General features: G+C 45.0%; 1 long non-coding RNA gene across 1 annotated transcript in view; it reads right to left on the bottom strand.

The window, feature by feature from the left end:
* The window catches only part of LOC104143600 (uncharacterized), a 119,066-nt gene that overhangs the window by 6,309 nt on the left and 89,716 nt on the right, over nt 1–23,041 (bottom strand). Inside the window, exon 2 of the long non-coding RNA XR_011142602.1 lies at nt 405–646. This is a non-coding gene — a long non-coding RNA (uncharacterized lncRNA). The remainder of the gene's footprint in view (nt 1–404; nt 647–23,041) is intronic.

Below are 23,041 nucleotides of genomic sequence, written 5' to 3'. Positions count from 1 at the left end.
TCACAGCAGCAGTTCCCCTGGGTCGAGGTGGTGGGCAGGTCCCTGTATCATCCAGAGATGTTGTTTCCAGAAGCCCCTTCAGGCTTGGAGCTAGGCTTCCCAGTAGCTTCATATGGCCCAGTCACTTCTGCCAGCCATGAGACAGCCATGGTACGAGGTCCGTCCATCAACCCACAGTTCAAGGGTGCCAGAAGGATCCTTTCAAAGTGTGACAAGGCCTATCATGTCCCACTGAGGGTTACGCTGAGTCCATACCAGCCCCGACACCCTATCCCCAATGCCTTCTGAGCTTTCTTCTGGCTCTCAGGACAACAGGCCTAAGATTACCCAAATCATGGGGTATGAGTCCTCATCTATAGTGTACACTGAATATAGCATCCATTACATTCCAAAACATTACATACCTCTGCTTTGAAGGGCACATGGGGAACCAGCTGCCATGCTGCCCTCCAAAGAGCACTGCATTCTTCAGCTGGATATATGGGCCCCCCATTTATAAGCTGGGAGGCAGAGGATTGACCTCAGGTTTGAGGCTCAGGGACTCTAGGTTTGAATGAGGACATGTTCTTTGATCATAGCCAAGCTGCTTATTCCTTCCTTCAAGGAGTGATGAGGCTCTTCCACCTCCATTATTTCCCCAAATGACCTGGAAAGAGAAACACCGATGAGCTACAAAGCAGTGTTATCATTGCAACGTGGGACTGTAGGTGTTCCTCCGCCACATCATCCTCACCTTCATCCTCCTCCTTGCTAGTAGTGTGAGGAAGTAACATGCCCAGCACCTCACCTTCCCAGCAGAAACGTGTCTCAGAGCCCTCTTATCTTCCACTCATATCTTCTGTATAAGACCAAATACTGATGCTGTTTGGGAATGCCCCTTGGCTCTGGGCATGTCTCCTAAAGTTCAACCCTTGACTTCTCCCCTGATACCTGAACATCACTGGATAGATGCAGGAAAGGGTCACAGTGACACGTTTAAAAGATGTTTTATAGCAGTTGGAGGATTAAGCCCAATATGACTTCTGCTGTGCAACAGCTCTTTCTGAAGCGTCTCAGAGACACTGAGTGACAGATAGGTGGATCAGTATAATCACCCCCAAATGAAATAAGCTTTTATCTAGCCCTTGTCAGACACTAATTCATCCTTCAGATTTAATAAGAAAGTGAAGAGGATCCCCTCCCTATTTTCCACCCTGGCCTTCTGAAAGAGCTCCCAGCTCCTGAATTTGACAGTCTGAAACAAACACAGAGGCTATGATTTGTGATGCTCGAAGAGACACCAGGCTGCCTGCTTTGCTCCGGAGCCAGTGGTCACAGGCATGAAGGTGAGGCAGAGCCTGGAATAAATCATCCACCACAGCTAAATCTGACTGATCAGGAGTTAAATGGTCCTGAGAGCATTTGGAAAGGCAGGGAACATCTGTGGGTTACATGTTTGTACAGCACCTGACATGTGAGTCTTGTTCCTAACCATGGTTTGTTACATGTTGTGGCAACATAGTTAATAACATGGCATTATATGAAATGTTTTATATATTAAATGTAATACGCTAATGAGTCATGATAATGACAAGTAACTTCATAACTGAATTTATGAAGACCCATTTCCTGAATGCTCTTCCCAAGTAGCTTCCCATGACTTGATAAAGCGCAGGGCTCACTCAACAACTTTCCCTTTAGCCAGGCCTTCCCTCTCCCCTGGCTGTCTGTTTTCATAAAGCACAAAGGGGTGCACTAGACATCTCCATACACAAACCTGCTGAAACCTGGCTGTTTGAGTGGGGCAGGGAGTTGAGGCAGGGACTGATAGAAGTGGTCAGAGCAATCACACAGCCCCTTATTTCCTTTTGGAAACTAGACTAAAAATAGGGCACAGGCAGTAGAAAATCAGATAGGAAGGCAGAAATGGGTCTAACAATAGACCCTCCACTCCTGTCCTGCTTCTTGCTCATTAGCATCTCTTGGCAGATGTCAGCTAACCTTTAGGAATCCTCCAAAGAAGTATTCATTCATCATACCTTTCTTAAACTGAGATAGAGGGAATTTGAACCCTGCACATTTATGGGCATCTCAGGAAAAAAAAAAATCAACAAAAAATACACTTCTTTTGTGTGCATGTATTGTATATCACAGGAAACTTCACTTTTGTTCTTAACATGGCCACCAGCCACCTGCTGACTTCGCATTACACATTTAGCTAAGCCACCATGTAACACCGATCTGTCTCCCCAGTCCCTTGGTGCTGCCATTGCTCTCACTTCAGTACCAAGCAGAGTCGGGGAGAAAATACATGCTTTAGCAGCAGTGGTCCTCCCAGGAGGTGAAATGCTTAAATGCTAGCTGAGATAAATTTGCTGTCTACAAAAGCTTGTCAGTAAGATACTATTGATGGTTGGTAGGTGATTACTATGTAGATTTCAGCTTGGTATTTTAGTATGTTCTTCCAGAGGTGAGAAAAAGAATTTTCCATCAGAGACAGGGATTCAGCCCTTTCTTAAGCCACAGCTGCTCGTGATGGTGTGCGTTGCTCACTAGATGGCGAAGGTTGCCTTCCTCCCTGCAGGCCAGCTGCCTGTGCAAAGCTCTTGCAGAAGCAACCAGGGATGCTGCTGGGGTTGGAGAAAAGGGCTTGGATCCATGAGGGAAGATTTAGGGGAAATATCTGGAGCCTGCTAAAGGCAAAGGGGAAGAGGAGATTTGCCCAGGTTCAAACAGTGACATCTCCTCAAAGAGATACTGCCTTATGTTTGAAGACCTCCCTCTTTGCCTGGCTTAAAATGGACCTTCAGACCAGGCTCCAGCTACCAAGGACCAGGAGAAAGATACCTCCCTGAGTCTCTTCTCCAGACTTCCTCCTGGCTCTGGGCCTGTAGCAACCTTCAGGAAACTCTTTCTCTTCTCTCCAACAGGACCATGTTTACATGACCCATACATGCCCCTCAAATCCCTATCTAGAGAGGACCCAAGGTAATGCAGACAGTCAGTTTGTGATTAGGCCTTCCTGAGTCCTGCCTCCAAAGGCAAAAATGAGCCTTTGGAGATGACAGCTAGCTAAGAGAGATGCTCTACCACAAGGTTGGTCAGCCACAAGAAGTCTCCGTGTGACGCCCCTGCTGCTGCCTTGGGCTGAGCTGTGAGCCACATAGCAAAGCAACATACCACTTTCATAGTGTCCTTCCTCTCCTGCCCCAGGAGTGTTCGGCAAACGTAGGATTACAACGGCAGGGACAGGAGAACATGAGCATGTCATAACCTGATTTCAGTCCTTTCACATCAGCTGGGGACACTGAAGCTGAACAAATTGCACTGATTTGCTGGGCTGGGAGACTCATCTGCCCATAGGACCTTAATTCTCTCATCCACACCTAAGGAGGCGTGAGAAGGGGAAAGGACAATGCTCTGTCTAGAATACTTGGTTACAAGCCAAATGTGTCATTCTCCCCTCAAAAACACCCAAGTTAAATGAAGCTGAGAGCTGAGCAAGACTGTTTTGAAAGGGTTCTCCTGCACTAGCGAGTCATAAACCAACACAGCAGCTATGAAAGCGAGTTACAGGAGGGTAATTTCAGCCCCATTTTCAGCAATAGCCTGCTTCTGGGAATGTCTTGCTCTTGAAAGTCATCGCTGTTTATAAGGCAAGTTTTGCACCATCGTAGCCAGAGTCTCCTACATATCCTCATCTAGTTACAAACAGCTCCTCACCCACAAGTGTTGATATTTTCAGTAACTCAAATTCCAGAGCAGGAAGAAAGCCCCTCTACAAGGTGTCTATGTTGTCAGTTGGCTCAGACAAGCTCAGCCCTCTAATTTCCAAGCTTTCCCTCTGCACTGCTGGCTTTACTTTAGCCATAGGTGTCCAGAAGCTTCGCTCCTGAACAGCCACAGTTAGGCATGAGCAGCATCCCACAGTTCTTGGCTACGGTGGGCTCGAAAACCTCAGCTCAGCCTGTTTTCTGGGTGATGCTGGCTACCTGGGCCCAGTGATGCTCAAATTCACATGTGCTCAGTCTGCCCAGACTGTACAACCTGCTGCAGGAAGGGGTAGAGCGTGAGTGCATGCTTATAGCCACCCCACTCTGGAGTGAGTGTGACATTTGTAGAAATGCTGGGTGACATAAGTGGCTGATGCCAGCTATATCAAGAAAAATGTAACTTTAGAGAGAGAAATATAGCCTATTCCTCCCCATGAGATGCCCTCACAAGTATAAAAGCCCATCCACATGAGCCTCTCAGCCATAGTACTAGCAAGCCCATACTTGAGCCTGCGAACATGCACTAACACACGTGACTAATGATGTGTGGGATACATGCCCAGACATGAATATATGGGGCAGCAAACTAGCTTCTGAACATTACTCAAAGCCATTAGGCACAAAATTAGCCCTGAGGGTAATGTTTAACAGCCTGAGTTATTTCATTCCTTCCCCCAGCCCAGGATCCATTATACCCCGTACTACACCTCTTGCACAATAATGCATAACATATTTCTGTTCAGAAACCCAAGGCTGTTCCTACCTAGCTCACTGGGATATGAAAATACCTGGAAGGTGGTACTGACATTTTTCCTGGATCTCTTTTCTATTTAACAGAAGTAGAGTCACGTTACTGAGAGACCCCTTAGTAACAGGAAGCAGTTGTCCAGTTTAAAGAACCAGCTAGAAAGCAAACAGCTTTGCCTCCTTTTTAAAGCCCCTCAGGACAATATTTACCTTTCTAAAATATCATTGTGCCATGGCTTTGGGACTTTGCTTGACAAACTTGGGGGTCTCTGAGCAGTTCAAAGTGGGCTTGACCTATAGCTGAGCATGGAAAACAGGAACTGCATATAAATAACTAAATTACAGAGAGATCAATTCTCAGTCAACTCATTAGCAATGCCCGGTGTCTTTAAGTGATAACTCCACTCTCTAAGACCTTTACGTAATTACTTGCACAAGGCACATTTTACCCTTTGGTTTGCAAGTTTCATAAATGAAGGTTAAGTTTACTTAACCACTCAGGATTTACCAGCCATGTTAAAGCATAAAATGCGCATGCTGCCAGGTGTCTCTACAGAAACTGCCTTGTTGATTCAGAGACTCCAAGGTTAAATGATGGCTCCTGAGTCCAAGTTAGCTTCCCATTGGGGAGCGGGAGGATCTGCACTGTAACATTGTACCACAGTTCAGGCGAGGTTGATTTAACGAGGTTTGGAGTTAAGATAGCAGTGATTGCAAAAACCTGAATGGCAATCAGGGTTTTGTTGTACATCACACCCGTAACAGGGATCCTGAGTGTCCCACATTATAGTCTGTTACTGAAACATGTCTTGCATTTTTACCTAGCTACATATGTGTTTCTATCCACTATGTAATCTTAAGCTATCTATCCATGTGTATGCACTACTCTCACGCATATATGTGGGTATACGATATATTTATATAAGCTGCATCTCTCTTACTCCACGTAGTCCATACATCTGATTGGTGGGTCAGACTCTCAGCTGATGTAAATCAGCATAGTCCTCTTAATGTCTTTGGTAATTCACACTAGCCAAGGACCAGTTTGGTATTTTCTGCGTGGCATTTTTTGTTCCTGCATATTTGATTGACTCTTTCCTCATAGCATTTTGGATCTTCTGGTTACAGTTTCTCCCCTTTCACACATATTCAGATCAGTTAAGTTTTTCAGCCACTATTGGAGCATGCAATGGTTTAGTAAGGTTGTTTTTATGCAAGGGGAAACTGAGTCAAAGGGCTGTGAAGTTGCCTGCTTGCATAACACTGGAAACTTGGGACAGAGCTGCAAAAGACATGCATTTTCCATCCCCCACAACCAGCTCTTTCCCTCATACCAGGGGTATTCAAATTCTGCCCCACAGTCCAGGTCTAGTCAACCAAAACATTATGACAGGCATTGGCCTGTTGCTGCTCCCTGATGCGCCTTTCAAGGAAGCTCCTTGGGTTTGGCCAAGGCTGGACCCACGGCTTGGAGGAGTGCTCCGGCAGCCTCTCCCTGCTGCTGGCTCTCCTGAAGGCCCTGCACTCCCTCCTTCAGCACGTGGCCACCAGCTGGCCAAAACGGAGTTGCGCGTCCTCATGTGTCATGCACGAACCCAGGCAGGAGCTGGAAATCAGCATGCATGTCAGGCAGGACAGATCATCTGCTGGGGATCTCTTCCAGTCCCATCAGATCATGGGGAGTGCCTGACTTTTGTTCACCTGATGGTCACATATCCAGCCACTTAACAGAGGAGGGCTTGGTGTATCTGATCCTCTACTGCCTTCGGAGAGTGTAAGATAGACCACCTTAGACAAAAGTTTGACTCTCACAGCCTTATAGCCACACCAGAGTTGCCCTGTCCCTGCACACAATCCACGGGTGCTCTGGCAACCCTGTTATTGCCTGCTGCTCTCTGGGGAAAGAGCATAGAAGCATATAGTAATGTAAGCTCCTTTTTACACTGACAAAACAGTTACCTGGAATTAGTCAGTCTCACAACACGAGAAAGCTCAGTTTTGCTCCTACCCCAAACCTATGGCCTGCCTGAGCCAGTAATTCATTAACTTAATCATATTCTGGTCAAATTCTCACTTCTGTCCTTTTTTTCTGGAGACCAAAAGTAGATCAGCAAAAGGGACTTCCAACACATTTGTTCTTTCACTCTATCCACAAGATTGACTAGTAAAGGGAGCTCTACAGTCCGAACCCTCCTGTGTGCCTGGAGTTATGCCCAAAAGGTTATATGGTAGACACCTAATGGCAACAATGTCCACCTCCATTGGTCTGTGGAGTAATATTGGGACACTGGTCCCAACAATTCCTACCAGCAATGCAGCAGAGGGCCATTCATGATTCTGTTTCTACCTCTACTTTCCCCAGACCTCGTAGACTTGCAGAGTTATCATTAAAAAGTAGCCTCTATCCTCAGGATTCAGAGCTAAGTGGATATATGACCACAAGCCCTCACTAACACATCTCAGGATCAAGGGAAAAAGTCCAAATGATTTTGGATTTAGCTATACAATTTGGCTTTGTGACTTAGGATTAATCAGTTCCCAGATGCTGCCAAGTTTCTAAGTGATGTAAGTGATGGAAAGGCAGTTTTGAAGCCACGGTGCAGCTGAATAGAAGATCAGAGTTTGCCCCCTGTTGATCTGGGATTCGGGAGCTCTGCCCACACCACTTGCATGGGGTTGAACTATAGGAATCAGTTCACAGAAGAAAATGGCTTGAACCTGTTGTGTTTACATCATCTCTAGACCTGAAATCAAATGTGAGTCAGTCCTATTCCATTGAAATTTCCTTGCAGTGGGCTTAGAGGCAGTTTGAGTTGATATACATTAGTGTGAACTAGTGTAAACGTGTAACAGGCTTGTTTCACATACACCGTAAGATGGATTTAATCCCCTTTCCATATTCACCATATTTAACAATCTATAGCCCTTCCTATTAATGTGATTATAACCACTAACAAAACACATTGCTTTTACCTGAACAAGATTATAGCATCTGCCTATTCCCAGTTAAACCCTTTTATCAGTGGAAACTTAATAAATGGCAGGCAGTTATCCAGGAGCTGAATTTCCTTCCTATACAGTCAATAGAGCCAGGACAGAATTTCTACCCTCTACGTTTCTGGGTGCTTGTGTGCTGAACTGCATGCTCAGGGAGTGGTGTTGTAGCTGTCTCGGTCAAGGGGTATGAATAAGGCAACGTGTGCAAGGCGGGAATATCTTTTATTAGTACTCACATAATTGGAAAAAGTAGATCAAGTTTTAAAGCACATGATCCCTTCCTCAGGTCTCAGCTATTTTCATTTGCTTAATTAAAAACTTCTAATCATTCTTCTTGCAAACTTAAGTGCAATTTTAAAGGCAAGACAGACGTGGAGGCACAAATATTTTGTAAAGGGCTTAATATAATAGGCTATACATTGCAGTATCTAATTGTTAGTCCTGGGGAAAAAGCTCTATCTCTAATCTGACATTTTAGCAGCTAAGAGCTCTGGCTAACAGATCCCACTCTGAATTGCCCTCTAAAAACCTTATCAAAAGGAAGTGGAGACTTTTGAAATCACTGGCATCTCTGGAACACTGGCTTATCAAACTTCCCCTGGTTCAAGCAGAAAACCTCTGTTTCCCCCTGCTCTTTAACCTCTTATTTCAAATGTCATTTTACTTTGAACTATCAAAAGAGGCGGCAAGCGAAGCAGCCAGTTCACCATCAGAAGGACGTGAAAGCTGAAACCTTACCCCTCCTTAGTGAGTTTATCCACATATCAATGGCATGCTACATCAGTGTGTTTATTTTTATGACTAGTGCATATCCCTTAACCTCAGGGATCCTAACATTTCCCTGGAATGTACAGACGTTTCATATCATTTATTTCCCAGTGGCTCTTTCTCACACCAGTACCCACATGCATACATAAACGCACAGGCTTATATTCACATTCTCTTTATCACGGTGGTGTACACAATCAGACATTAGCAAACATAAACACATTCCTGCCCATAGTATCAGTCCTATCTACAGCTCTCTGCTTAAAATGTAAATGTATACATTCTGATATCTAAATGTACATATTAACAACACGTATGTACATGAATGGGTATGATTTGTGCATGCATGTATACATACAAGCCTACATGCATTTATATGTATCCAAATGTTTGTTTGAAACTGTATACAAGGTGGAAAATTGGGACTGCAAAGGGCACCGTTGCATGCCACCAAGCCCTATTACCACTCAGGATCTTGCTGGATTGCTTCCATAACCAAGGGAAAGCATTTGGATGGGATCCAAACAATTTCCATCAGCTGAACACTTGGCTCTCACTTAGCCCTCTCTCTGTATCAGTTTTTAGGGGAAAACTACTAACTATCGCTAATAATCACAATAACGGATGAGATTCACCTGAGAAGCCCTATAGCAATTAGGCTTCTCTAAAGTTCCCTCAGCTTTGCTCTAGTACAACTATATCCCCTTGCTGTATTTACTCAGGCTCTAATTAGATATTACTAATCGCTGAGGTTGCGTTCAAGCTCTCATATAAGTGACCGGCTGAGGATCAGACTCTCATATCAATTTGTCTTGCTTACTGCAGGCCAAAGTCTTCAGCTGGTGTAAATCAGTGCAGCTCTGAGGCCACTGAGGCCATAAAAATGAGGTGCATAAGTTAAGCATCTGTCTCAACGGTTAATGTTTATCTTTGCTCCCATAGCCTCAATTGCACTTAGGAAGAATATAAACCCATGAAAACAGTTTAATGGGACATGGGCTTGCTGCTGATCCTCTGTATGCAGCTGAATTTTAGCTCATTTGATTGCTAAACCAAGTTCAAGAGATAGGCACGTTATAAATAATTTGTCATGCTCTTAGATGCGTTCCACCCCAGGCCACAAAATGTTCACAGTAATTGAAATATACAGCCAAATTCCAAGCTAGCATAAATCTCCACTAATGTCAAGTCATATGGAAATCCATATGATCTGAAGGCTCTAAAAAAAAAATGCCTTCTAGTAAGAGCCTTGTGTAGCTCAGTCTGATTAGTCTACCACAAAGAAGATTAAAACGTGACTTCAGTAGGATGTCCAAGTTCAGCTGTAAAAAGAAAATACCAGGTACAGAATGGTTCTTTAATCTAGCTGAGAAATGCTCAGTGAGATTTGGTGCTTGGAAGTAAATGTCAGACAAATTTAAAAAAGCAATAAAGCTCAGATTTTTTTAACATGGAACTGTTGATCAAAGGATGTGGTGGACTCTTTCTTTGAATGTCTTCAGATCAAGACATGATGCTTTTCTTCACAAAACAGTTGGGTTCAGTATAACTGTAATGATATCAGTCATTTCAACCTGCAGCCATCTAAGAGGCTATGACTATTTGTAAGGAGACGATGAATTAAAACTAAGAAAAGCCAATGTATCGTCAGTAGAATTAAATTTACTACAGATTGATTAAACTTCCACTTGAAAATAAAAACAAAAAACAAAAAGAAAGAAAAACCATCGACCTTGATAAAATGCTGAACTGATAGTCAAACTAATGATCATTTTTTCTCTTCATTTTTTTAAGCTTGTTTTAAACCCTGGTCAGTTGTCCATGAACTCACACTAGTTTTACACCTGTGAAACTGAATTATGTTAATTTCCTTCCTATTATAACACAGGTAAGGGGATGAGCGCTCTCAAACCTGAAAGAAGAAGCATTACTTATCGCGCAGAAAGAAATCCGAATCACACTCAGTGGTCCATATCTTGCTAGAACTGCATTCCTCTGCAGCTGGTTTCCAATGGATCCCAACCACCAAGTGCTGCAACTGCTCCAAGTTAAAGTATTTGCCTAAAAAGGGCCCAGGTGCCAAGTTCATTTTTAAAAAGTTTCCAAAAAAACGTCTTTGCGCCATCTGTTCTCTAGCAGTGGTGCATTCCTCAGGCTGCGATGTCATCAGCTTCTCATTATTATTCTTAACATTTCTTCGAAGTCAATCAAAATCAAAGAACAAAAGATTTGGGGTATTTGTGCTGTTTGCACGCTATAGTGTGCAGGAGGTACATAAGGTTATTTGGTTATTTCCATCCATGGCTCTTTGGCAGTAGAGCTCAAATAGACTGTGATTATGTATTATAGAGGAAAATCTAAAATTGGGATGGGTGGGAGTGGAACCAGCTCGCTCCAAGGAGCTTTCTAATTTCAGTCATTGTTTCAAATCCCACTGAGAACCCACAGTGCAAAATCCCTAAATCTCTAGGGAACTAGTCCCATCCTTTCACTGAAGTCAGCAGGACACTTTCTTGTGACTCTGCTGGAAGCCTGAGGAGGGTTTAAACCAGAGACTTCCCAAACTGTGTTGCACACACTCTGTGCAGTACATTTCAAGGGGGTGCTTACTCTGAAGCAGAGCTGGGAGCTGCTGGTGCTGGGAAGATGCATTTACTGACTGCACTTTTGCCAGTAGTGATACCCTCAAAGAAAGAAAAGATTGAGGGAAGCCATGCTTCAGATGCTGAAATAAAACCCACTTCCCAGAGAAATGAACAGCAAAGCCCAGAAGTCCAGATCTCACTAACACGTTATTGGCTTCCCTGCAGCTCCACTCAGCTAACAGCTGTGTAAGTAGCTGCTGCTTAATGCAGCCACACTATTTAGCTGTGATCTAGGAAATAAGCCTGCAGAGGCCCGGATTAAGCAGTCAGGGTGGAGGTGCAGGGCATTTCCCTGGAATTAGCAACAGCCTAAGAGGTTGGCCGGTGGCACTTCAATACCAGATAAGGCTCAGTGGCAAAGTTGCTAGCGTGGGGGGGAGACAGGAGTCAAACTCCAAGCTGGGGACAGTGTCACTGCTTTAGGAGAAGTCCCAGCCTCTGAGGATATTTTTGTGGTACTGGCAGGCCTGTAGCAGTGATGAATGCTGTTGAACAAAGCCCTGATATGGGAAAGTGAAGTTCTTCTGACAACTTTTGACCATGTTTCCAGTGTCAAAATTGACCCCAGCTCCATCCTGCTCCCTTGGAGTGGAGTGGGGTTTTGTGCTCTGTTTCCAGCAGGTCTGGGCATTTCATTCTGCCCTGGTGTGAGTCAGAATGTTTCTAAATATCCCTTACAGCACAGGGATCCAACCCTGCTTCCACCTAGCAAGCCAAAGGCCTAAAAAAGGTTTGAGCCAGATCTCTGAGTGCATCAGAGCAGTGCAGAGTTGGAAGGGAAAGGTACTGAAGCTAGAGGACACTACGAGAGAAAAGAAATGATCCAGGTAGATTGAGGCCACGCTGCTTAGCAAGCAAAGTGAGCCTCGTAACCACGAGGGAGCAAGGACAGGGCCACAGAATAATTCCAGGTGGAAGGGTCGCCTGGGGGTTTCCAGTTCAACTCCTTCTTCCAAGCAGGATTAACGTCAAAGTCAGATCAGGTTGCTCAGAGCCTTGCCCAGTTGCACCATGAATGTTTCCAAGGACAGGGAGTCCACAGTTCCTCCAGGTACCCATTCTAGCACCTAAAACTCTTCCAGGTGAAGCAATGGAAGAAAAATCCTAATTTGCTTGAACATAGGATACACTTGATTTGTGGAGAGGACCATGGAGCATGATGGTAAAGCCTAGGTGGTAAGACCTACTGAAGTTGCTGATCTGAAGTTCTTTCTAGTCCTTCCTAGTTTTCTGTTCCCTACCTTTTACATTGAACGGATTGTTCATATAAATAGATGAAAATGAAGAAGTCAATTTTAAACCTATGAAGACTCAAAAATCCATCCCACACTCACGGCCCAATGTTTGCCAGTTTGCACTCAATGCAGCCAGTCTTTGCATGATTTCATCCATCCTTTCTAAGATGGCCATGAATTTTTTTCACATAATGTATCATCCCTGAGCTGATCAAATATGATTGGAGAGAAACAAGGAAAATATAGTCAAAATTTTGTTTTTCACATTTTGTTTGGAAATTTATAGCTTCTATGAAAACTCTCCAAAAACTTTTCAAAATAAAAAAATAACTGTCTCTCCAGGGAACTGGGAAATGGAAGTGGTCTAAGAATATTTTGCTCACTCAGTTTTCAGTCAGAATTTCTGCTGAAACTTTGGCAACTAAAAAAAAACCAAAACACACTTTCCAAATACTTGTGAATATGCCCAGAATGGTTCAGCTGAACAATTCCAGACTTAGAGCAGACTATGAGTTTTCACTGTAAACCTTTTGTTATTCAAGAGGTACAATGGATTTCTGAGTCCTGTGATGCTGCTGAGTGGTGGACTCAAATAATAAGGTAAGGAAGATGTAGAGGAATAGAAAGTCAAAAGAAGAGGAGAGAGTAACAAACATCAAACACAAGAGGAGCCTTATTTGAGAGCAGTTATTTGTATGCATTCTCACAGATAGGGCACAAATCAAAGTCTTCCAATTGTAGTCTATTTTTGCCCCAGTTTCCTAAAGAAGATGAGTTACAAAACCAAATTGCTTCCCTCCTTTTCCTATATATCATCTGTTCTTGTAGGTCTAGCCTTACTGTGGCACATGCTCTTTGTTGCCAGGTAGGGTGTGGGAAGGTCACGCAGGACATTGCAGTTGTTACGATAGCAGCAGTTATGAGGGAAAGGACATAAATTCCTAGGAAACCAGATTTCTCTAGCTCCTGGAGTAACTTATTATTTTAATGGGCTCCAGTTTCAATGAGTGCTGTGTGAGCTTCGTAGGGCTAAACCCTGACAATCTGAAATAATATTCTGGGGCAGTTTCTGTAAGTTCTTTAGGACTCTGAGCCAAAGAAGGCTATAGTATCACAAACAAGTTAGTACCATATCATAAACTACCTTGATTTCCCAGGAGTCTGATATTTCTAATGGCATGTTTCTGAAAGGCAGTGGTAAAAGCAGTCCAGAGTTAGTCCTCCTTCCCCATTCAATTAGCAATGTATTTAGATGAAGGAGCAAATAATCTTTAGGATTCTTCTGCTCTTGAAAATGAGATGTTGTGGCATTGTCTTGTGTGTGATTTGCTTTAGTCATATCAGCAAATCACGAATCATGAATCATATTAGGTCTCCACTCTCCAACCGGGTCACTAACTTGCATCATAAAAACTGATGGTAAAAGGGTTAAAGCCATATTTTGGCCTGAGGTGAGGCCATAACATGTCGGCATATTAATGATGTTATTATAATGTGGCCACCAAGTCATCTTGCCTCAACAGAGACTCCCCTCCTTCACAAAGTAAAACCTTGAGCCTCTCCAGATAGCACCCGTGCCCCCAGGCCCCAGGCTGAATGCAAGTAATTATTCTTTCATGGTGGCTGGTACATGGCCCTCGGTATTTTCCCCCTTAAAAAAAAGGGCGTGGGGAAATGAGAGGCAATTAATACAGTAGGATAGTTTCTCTATCAAGCTCAAAGTCAGGATAGCAGAGTTACTCCACTACATGGTGCTAGACACTAGGAGCAGACAGAGACCATGTTCTGTGCTTGGCAAAGAGATCTCCACATGCTCAGAAGCATCCTTAGGAGACAACAGTTAGGAGGATAAATCAGGCTTTATGAGCCTGCTCTTTAAGCCTTTAAAGGAGGTATCCAGCTAATGTACGACTGGAATGTAGCAATTCAACGAGTGCATTTATCATCCTTTCTGAGCCCATCAGTCAGCTACACGTAGAACACTTTATAGCACATGCTGACCTGTAGCTCCTTAGGAGATCACTACACAGCAGAAAACAATTGAAAGTTTGTGAACTTACAGTCAAAGCACTGCACAAGCCCCCTTGCAAACGTTCTTTGTAAGAGGAACAAGTCAAAGTCAAAGGTTGGAACAACTATCTTGTTCCCTCCCTTCTCCCCCCCCACCCCGCCCCTGGTTTGTTTCTGATTATTTTGCACACACTTCACAGGGAAACAAATGTGTCTCATTTCACTAGGGAGGGGAGAAGAAATACACTTGATGGTACTTTAGAGAAACTTTTTCTTTTCTTTCAAAAATAACAATTCAACTAAATTAACAGGCCCAGTCTGATGAGTATGAGTCATTTTCAGTACAAGCTAACCACAAAAGGTGCAAATCTCTTTTTAAATGTAGAAGAGAAGGCAGAAAAAAATATAAAATAATACCTTTTTAAAAGCATGTAATATTACCAGTGATCAGAAGAGAACTGTGAGCTTCTGACATCCAGAGATCATAATTCAACCCCTCAGCAATGGCCAAAGAATAAAAAGAGGTCTTTAGCAAGCAAATAATTACAGTATTTGAAATCAAAAGATCACACTGTGTAACTAATGCAGAGAACAAACTCTACTCTGCATGTATTTTTATAGCTTAATATTCCATTAATAGGTTTTGCAGTTGATTTGCATAGATCAGCCTTTGCTAAAGATCCCCATTACTGTATTCCCAATTTTTTTTAAGCTGTGAGTGGTTTATGTGTTTGTGTGCCTGCTTATTCATCTATTTTTCTACATTTCTCTCATATGTTGCTATCTCCCCCCCCCCCCGAAAACACAAACTCATTTTCTGTGGATGTACATGTGCTTCCTATTGACGGCTGTGGGTACTGCGTGGGTGTTTGTCTGTGACTGACAGACGTGCACATGCAGACACACACATGCTGAGTATTGCTATCCCTCTTGGAAAATTTTACTTTAAATGACTTCTCCCGTATCACATAAGAAACACGGTAGCAGAAACCAGGAGAAAATACAGTTCTCTAAGGCAGCAATCCATTTTCTTAGTTAATAGACTTTTCTTTCTCTTTCTCTTCCTACAGCCCTGACCTCATTTTCCCCCTGATGTCTTCAGTTGTTACAGCAGAGAAAACCGAGCTCCTAAATACCATTATAATGTGCATCCCTGGCTCCAGATCACAGTCACTTCAGCAACACAAAAAGTCACGCTAGCTCTTCTCTTCTCTGGCTTAACTCCCATAGCTTTCTGCTCCATGAGGGCTAGGTCACTAAGGGAACTGGAAAACGAAGCTGCCAGCTTTTTGCCTAACTAGCAAGGATATCGTGCCCAGAAGCGCAGCCAGCTAGCCTGTCTTTCTCAGGCTAGGCTGCAGCTTACCTCCACGTTACGCCTTTCCTTTCTGGGCTTCTAACCTGGCCGACTTCGGGTATATTTCACAATCATGCACATACCTAGCAAAGAGACCTTGCAATCCTTCAGATGTTCCAGCTTTGCAAAGAAATTATCACTATATGCATATATGGTGACTACACATATATACACACACATATATGACACACACATATATACAAATCGAGGACAAGACACTGCACTTTTCCTTGTCTGAGTCCCAGAAAAAACTGGTACATTGTGCCTGAAAGTTTTTACAGATACTGACCTAGGGTAGCTGCAGCGTGGAATAATTTGGTTGCAAAGGTTAAGCGAATACGAATAATCTCAAGATTACCAAACAAGGTAATAACTTAAAGCATGAGCTTTACCTACAAGGTACAAACACAATGTTAATATCTTGCAATATCACACATTACTGTATGGCTCCCATTACCACAGATTCAATATCATATGGAATATAGTACATGTTTTATATTATGCATCATTCGTTACATATATATTACACATTGTATGACATATTTTACACTACATATTACTTATACTTGCACATAAGCAAGAACTGGGTGCTAAACCTTCTCGATGACAACCATAAAATATCTACGAGAACCAGGAAGCCCAGAAGCAACTCAGTACAGCAACACCAGCAGGCATTATTGGCACAGCACTGTGCAGGGGAACACTGCCCTGCAGAGCTGCTTCAGGACCATTTGTCCTATTTAGAACAGCCTGTCAGCACATGTCTAAGCCACACAAGAGAAAGCGGGGAAGATGATGTGGCTTGCTGGCTAGGTTGCTTGGCTAGAAGACACCCAGCTGTTGCTTCAAACCTTCTGAATTTTACCCAGCAACGGTGTAAAACAAAACCTAAAACTGACTCTCAGCTCTCCTCTGCCCTAGATAGTGCCTGGGCCTCTAGAGCAGAGATACCAGGTGCCTTGGTGGTAGGCAGGCAAAAATGAAATGCATGAGCCCAAGACCTGCAGACCAGCCATGCCATGGGCAGCCATGGGACAAGGAGGAAGCCAAAGGGCAGGACTTGCTCTGTGGCTGTGGGAGGCAGCCCAGGCCCCAGCCAGGACAGACCTTCACACCTCTTCTCCTGCAGCACGCAGCCTGACTTCTCAGGGCTCCACATGAAGCCTGTTTAGCAGCAGAAGTTTAGCTGCTTTGCCACCCCCCCCCCCCCCGAGTAAATTGGCTGCCCTAGGAAACTGCCAACATTGGCACATTTATATGTGATATAGACCATTAAATACACCTTCACATAAACCAACACCACATATATATGTGTCAGCTCTGATTGCAGCTGAGCATTGCCTTCAGCATCTTCCAGCAACTTCTCAGTTGCTGAAAACTTTCAGCATCACTATTTTACACTGACGCATCTGAATTCAGCACAAATCACTGGCTCTACGTTTAAGTCCTTGGAGATGGAGAAAAGCACCAGCTGGGGATTTCTGATGACTTCCTGATTTCCGTGAGGGGCTTTGGGAAACACGAAGCAACCCCGGGTCCTGGTGCATATGGGTGCCCTCGCATTTCTAGTCGCCGCGTAGTAAACACAAGGCAAAACCGTGTCTAGAGCCGACCCCCCCCCCTTCCTAAAATAACGTTTGCTTAACATGCATCGCCGGCTATATTTATCCTTAAAGCTTCGCTGTATTCACTTTTCCCCCCTCCTCCTTCCCCCGGCACGGCCAAGGGATAGCGCCCGGCGTCGCACGGGAGCGCGGCTCCGTCGGGGGTCGGGTCGGGTCGGGCCGGGCCGGGCCGGGCCAGACTCGCCCCGGGCCGGCACGGACGCGCCCCGCCGGCGCCGCTGCATGGACGGGGCCGCTTCGTGCCTCGCGGCGGCCCGGACGCCCCGGAGAGAGGCGGCAGCGGGGACCGGGAAGAGACACCGGGCTATGGCGCACCGGGGAGCAGGAGCCCCCAGGGACGGGGACACCGCTGTTTCCACCGCATAAAGCGTTTTTTCCAGCAGCCGACTGCCCCCCACCCCGGACCGCAGCTGAGCCAAAGGCGCCCGGCGGGGGCAGCTGCGGGAGCGGGACGGAGCCCGAGCGCCGGCCGCCGAGCCGCTGCTCTCCGCGGCGTCCCGGCACGCCGCCCGCCCGGGCGGGCGAGGAGGAGGAAGAGGAGGGAGGGGAGGAAGAGGAGGCGCGTTTCCCGGCGGGAGGTCGGCGAACAAGCGGCGGGCGTGCATGCGTGTGCGCGCTGTGCACGCTCACGCCTACGGACGGATCAGTTCAGGACGTGCGCGTATGTGTATCTATAACGGTCATTGCAGTGCTTATGTACAGCTCGACGGTCGTTTTGAGATATAGCTATACATATCTATAGATTGGGAGCTCATTTCTACCGGGATGAACGTACGGACACACAAATAAACGGCCGTTTATTTGATAGTCCGCCTATATATTCGTGTGTGAGTTTATATATATGAGCTGTAAGTTCATTTGAAGGTATATGTGATTATGTATATCATATATAAATGTGACAATTATAGAATTAGAATTATAAATTATAAAATTGTCACATTTAAGAATAGAATTTGTATATAAACATAGGTGCTAAAGATAACTTAGGGACACATTTGAATTGAAGATATACATAAACGCACTTCTAAATTATTTCTATAGTATTTAAAATAGTATGCAAAACAATTTCAACTTCTATATAAAATGAGTGTATATTATGCCACGTATACAAGCATCGCATGTTTCAGAACTGTAGCATGGAATATGATTTATACCTATGTCATATATATACAGGTACAATTATACATGTGTATGTGCTTAATTTACAAATTAATTACGGAAAGTATAGGACGAAGGACCAAACAAAAAGCCTGCAAAGCCATCTATCAAAGACAACCCACCCTGAGGGACACAAACACGCTGGTTTTGTTTCAGAGCCTGGCTCGGCTCACCGGGAGAAATGTCACTGCGAAAGCAAGGGGCCGCCGAGCCGGTCCCCCCGGGGCTGCCGGGGGGGGGGGGTCTCACGCCCCTCCCCGCCTCCCGTGTCGTCGCCCCGGACAGGTGGCGGCGGCGGCGGCTGCGAGCCGGCAGCCCCGGCCTTTGCCCATGCTCGGTACCGGCAGGAGCAAGCGCCTGTGGCTGCGAACAGATCTCTGCAAAGAAACTGAAATGAAATAAAAATAAAACAAAAGCAAAATAAAAAGCACAGCGCAGCCGACAGCCTCTCCTGCTGGAGATAGCCCGATCCAAAGCCGCTCGCTCGTTGGTCGCAGTAAAAGAAATCAATCAAAAAAGCAAAATTACCGATTTTGTTTGACGCAGGGCAAAGGGTTTTCGGCATATCTGCAAAATTATTTTGGATTAGCCAACGTGGTTGTGTAAAAGACCTTTCGAGATCCAGCCCGTGAACAAATTTACATCTCTTTCCTGTACAAGCACCAGGAGCAGCAGGAGTGAGAGAGGAGGAATGGGTGGAAGGAGGTTAGAAAAATTAGAAAGAGGAAGGGAGCGCTAAAGAGAAATAGGAAGGAAGGCTAAGAGATGCTAAAACGGAATAGCAAACAAGATGGCAAATTACGAGAATAACAATTAGAGGCTATGCGGTGGAAAAGGTCGGCACGTGAAAGAGGGAGATTTTCGCTGCTACAGCCTCCCTCAAAAAAAAGGGAGGAGGGGAAACAGAGGAGGAAGAGGGAGAGTGATACAGCTGTGTGCCAAGCGGCAAAGAGCATCCCATAGCCGGGAAACCTCCTCCGCAATCCGGACCGAGGTGTTCCCAGGGCGGACAGGCAGGGCAAAACCCTCGCTGAGAAACCTTCAGTCCTGCAGAGATGCTCGGGGCACCCAGATAAGGACACAACGGAGCAGGGTATCTACCTGTCTGGAAGCTTTATTACTTGCTAATTATCAACGTCTGAATTGTTCGCTAATTAAAAGTGCCTTAACACACGGCAGGCAGGTTAGGGCAACGCCACCCTCCAGGAAACCACTTCATCTTGGGCACCTTGCCAGCCTTGGGCTTGCCAAACTTTGGGCTTGCCAACCCCCGAAACTGCAGTGATGGCTCGAGAGCCAGGTTCCCTCTTGCACCTGCAGAGGGGGCCAGGAGGACAATAAGCTCTTGACCGTCTCTCTCAAGATGCGCAAAATCTTCCTGATACCCAGCAGTTTTGTCTGAACAAGTGTTGCAGGATAAGACAACGCCGCGAGATGCTTGCTAGTCCCAAATGTTTCGAGTCTTCCCCCTCCCACACCCCTTCTGTCAGGGAGCAGCACTGCTGTTTGCAGCTATTCACAGTTGTTTCCTGTTTTTTGGTTTTTTTAACCTCTCCCTGGAGGAGGGAGCCGAGCAAAGCCTCCCCACACATTTCCACCCTCACCATCAAAGAAGCCACCAAATCCACCTGAGCAGTTGGTCCTTGCCATCTCCAGCTACGTTCAAGCCCTGGTATCACCTATCTGGAAAGACATGTTAGGGGGCAGATGCTGACATTAATCTCTGCAGCCAAACTCCCAACAACCTGAATAAATACATAGTTTCCTTCCTGCTCCAGGAAGAAAGGACAGCAGCCTTCTCCACTGCCACCTTCGTGAGGGGCACCTCTCATGGAAAGACAGATTTATTGTCTCTAATCAACAAATCGTTTAGGCCATTACAAGCCCATTACTGAGGGAAGGTGGAACAAGGAGAAGCCTTAGGAATACACTGTCGCAGAAACAGAGCCTTTGAAAGCCAAAGAATAGCCTGCCCTGGAGCATCTCCTGTTATCCCTCTCCTACAGGGATGTTCCCCCTTTCAGGTTCCCTTCTCCACTCCGTCTACTGAGCAGCCTCCTTTCCTTTGGCTTCCTGGGGTCTCCCTCAAAACAGGTCCCATCCCCTTAAATCTGACCCCACCATCCTCACCCAGCCCCATCTGGCATCAATTGCAAATGAGTTAAGGCATCTTCCCAGCCAGTCCTAGGAGCCCAGTGTCTTACACTGTTATTTTTTTCCAACATCCTTCTTTACAGCCTTTTCCCTTTACTTCTTTTCTCAGTTCCCCTTAATGATATGCTTTCTGCCAACCTGTCAGGGAATTAGCATGGCCGATGCTGCGGGTAACCTCGGAAGCTGCTATGCTCATGCTGGTGGTGCTTCCTGCTGGGGAGGAATTCGGGGTAGAGCCTCTTGGGTCTTGGTTCCTTTTGGTTCCTCTTGGATCCACACAGGGGATCCAGATCAAAGGGAGGGAGAGGGGGTGACTGAGCACCCTAAAATGCATGACCCCTGAGTTTCCCCACATGGGCCCCCAAAGGTGGTATCCTGCAGCATCCCTGGTTCCTACTCAGCCCCCTGGGTACGAGGGATGTCTCCAGCTGCTCAGAGCTGGGGGGCTGCACAGATCCCCATGGTATGGCCAGTGAAACCCTTATCTCCCCCTTCACCCCTTCTACCCCCACCCTAGTAATTATGCAACCTCTCCTGACCCTGCTTTCTATCCCTTTTATCCTGGCCTCAGTGCCTGTTCGCCCAAGCAGGCAGGGCTGAGCCGTTGGAGATTGCTCTGAGGTCCTTCCATCTGGCACTTTCTCTCTGTTCCCCCACTCAATAAATAAAATAAAGGTCACTTTTTTTTTTTTTACTTTTTTTTTTTTGGATCACACACCAAGGCCCATCACAAATGAGACCCCTGAGGCTTTGATGCCTGTGTTTGGACACAAGCAATTATCTCTAATTATTGTTTTGCTTTTCAGTTTGCCCAACTTTCCAACAGCCTTGAAAAGAAACTTCAAGGAGGGGGCTCAGAAGACTGAATGAGACATTTCTCGGAGAAGGCCCCTCCCAGAGCCCCCTCTCGCTTCCATATTGAGAGAAACAAAATCTTCACAAATGTTTAAGTACAATATGGGTTTGGCGAGGGGTTTTCTTTTCTTTTTTTTCCTCTTTTTTTCTTCTTTTTTTTTTTTTGAAGATGATTTCTAAAGACACGGGAACATTTGTACAAATAAGGCGCAGATGGGAGTGGGGCGGGGGAGCACACTGGAGCTGAATATCTGGGAAGGGAGGTGAAATGGTTTTCAGCTGGGAAGGAAGTGGAGAAGCAGAGATTAAAACCCCCTTAGACTTTCCCACCACTCATAAATAATACATTAAAATGCACTTACTGCTTTCTGCTCGCTGAGGAGCACTGGGCAGAGGCCTTGAGTCCTGTAGAAAATTCACACACAGGCTGGGGAAACGGGAGGATCTGGGTGGGTGGATGGGAGAAAAGAGAGATATTTTGGGAAGCTGTCTGAAAGGTTGGGAGATGACTGAAAATCACATGTTAAGTCCATGTTCATGCACATGGCACACGCCGGTATACTCACACACAGAGCTACATACACCCAGACTGACAAAATGCGTGGGAACACGTATACCTACATACAAGTATGTATGCACACAGACATGCCCCTGGGGCACAAATTTGCTCACAGGCTGAAACACACGTATGTTCACAGGTATTGCACATACACAGATATGTACAGTGGGTAAAAGTGTGCACAGCGGGACACACATGTGTATTTGCACCCACATGCATACATGCACATCCACAGGTCTATCATATTTCTGTGTATGCATATACACAAGAGAGCAGGAGGAAAAATGCAGATAAATAGACAGAAAGACGCACTTGCAATAGCAGCCATATCCCCCTGCACTGTACACATATATGATGATTCCCTTGGACTTCCTAAAGTTGTTTTAGAGGCTGGATTTTACCCAGGCTGCATTATACATCCATTTCAACTTCTTAAAATAATGATAATAACAAACTTCTGCCACACACTTTCTACTGAAAATCCAAAGTCCATGTATTTTAACTGCTAACCCATCATTTATTTAGCAATCCTACCCAATAACCAGAGCTCCCTAAGCTAAATACGGACAGCCTGCTCAAAGACATCTTTGGCTGAAGGGTGCTGACAATTTTCTGCAGCTAGAAATTCCTCTCCAAATCAATGCCATCCAGTCATTAGTTCTTCTTAGTCTAATGGGCCATCACTTCTCCATCCAAAAAAAAGGAAAACGCAGCCCTGCTCCTATCCCAGACCTAACTGCACAGGCCAAGAGTGACAGAGGTGGGGGAGTCTTTGTTTATTGCTCCCATCATTTAGCAGAAGCACTGCGGAGAAGTGTTGTTATAAATATTTGTCTTTCTGCCTGGCAGTCTATCAACATATATGTCTAAAGAAACACTCTAAATGTACATATATAAACACACAGCGATAATACATGTGTATATGTATACACAGTGTATACATAAAATATGTCATTATATACATGTGAATGTATACATATACGCATATAAATAAACACAGGCACGTATGTCCCTTGTGTATTTTACTTTACCACCAGATTATTAGCTGCGGTAGCAGTAATAGATATATTTCTTTCAGATCGAGACTGGTAACACAAGAGCGCATTATCCTTTTAGGAAAGTAATTAGCATCAGGGATCTGATTCCTTTTGCTACCCTTCTAATTAATTATACTTGGTA

Source organism: Struthio camelus, chromosome 8 (assembly GCF_040807025.1).
Source record: "Struthio camelus isolate bStrCam1 chromosome 8, bStrCam1.hap1, whole genome shotgun sequence".
NCBI lineage: Eukaryota > Metazoa > Chordata > Aves > Struthioniformes > Struthionidae > Struthio > Struthio camelus.
The sequence above is the reverse complement of the archived record's forward strand: the minus strand, read 5'-3'. Positions and strand labels throughout refer to the sequence as shown.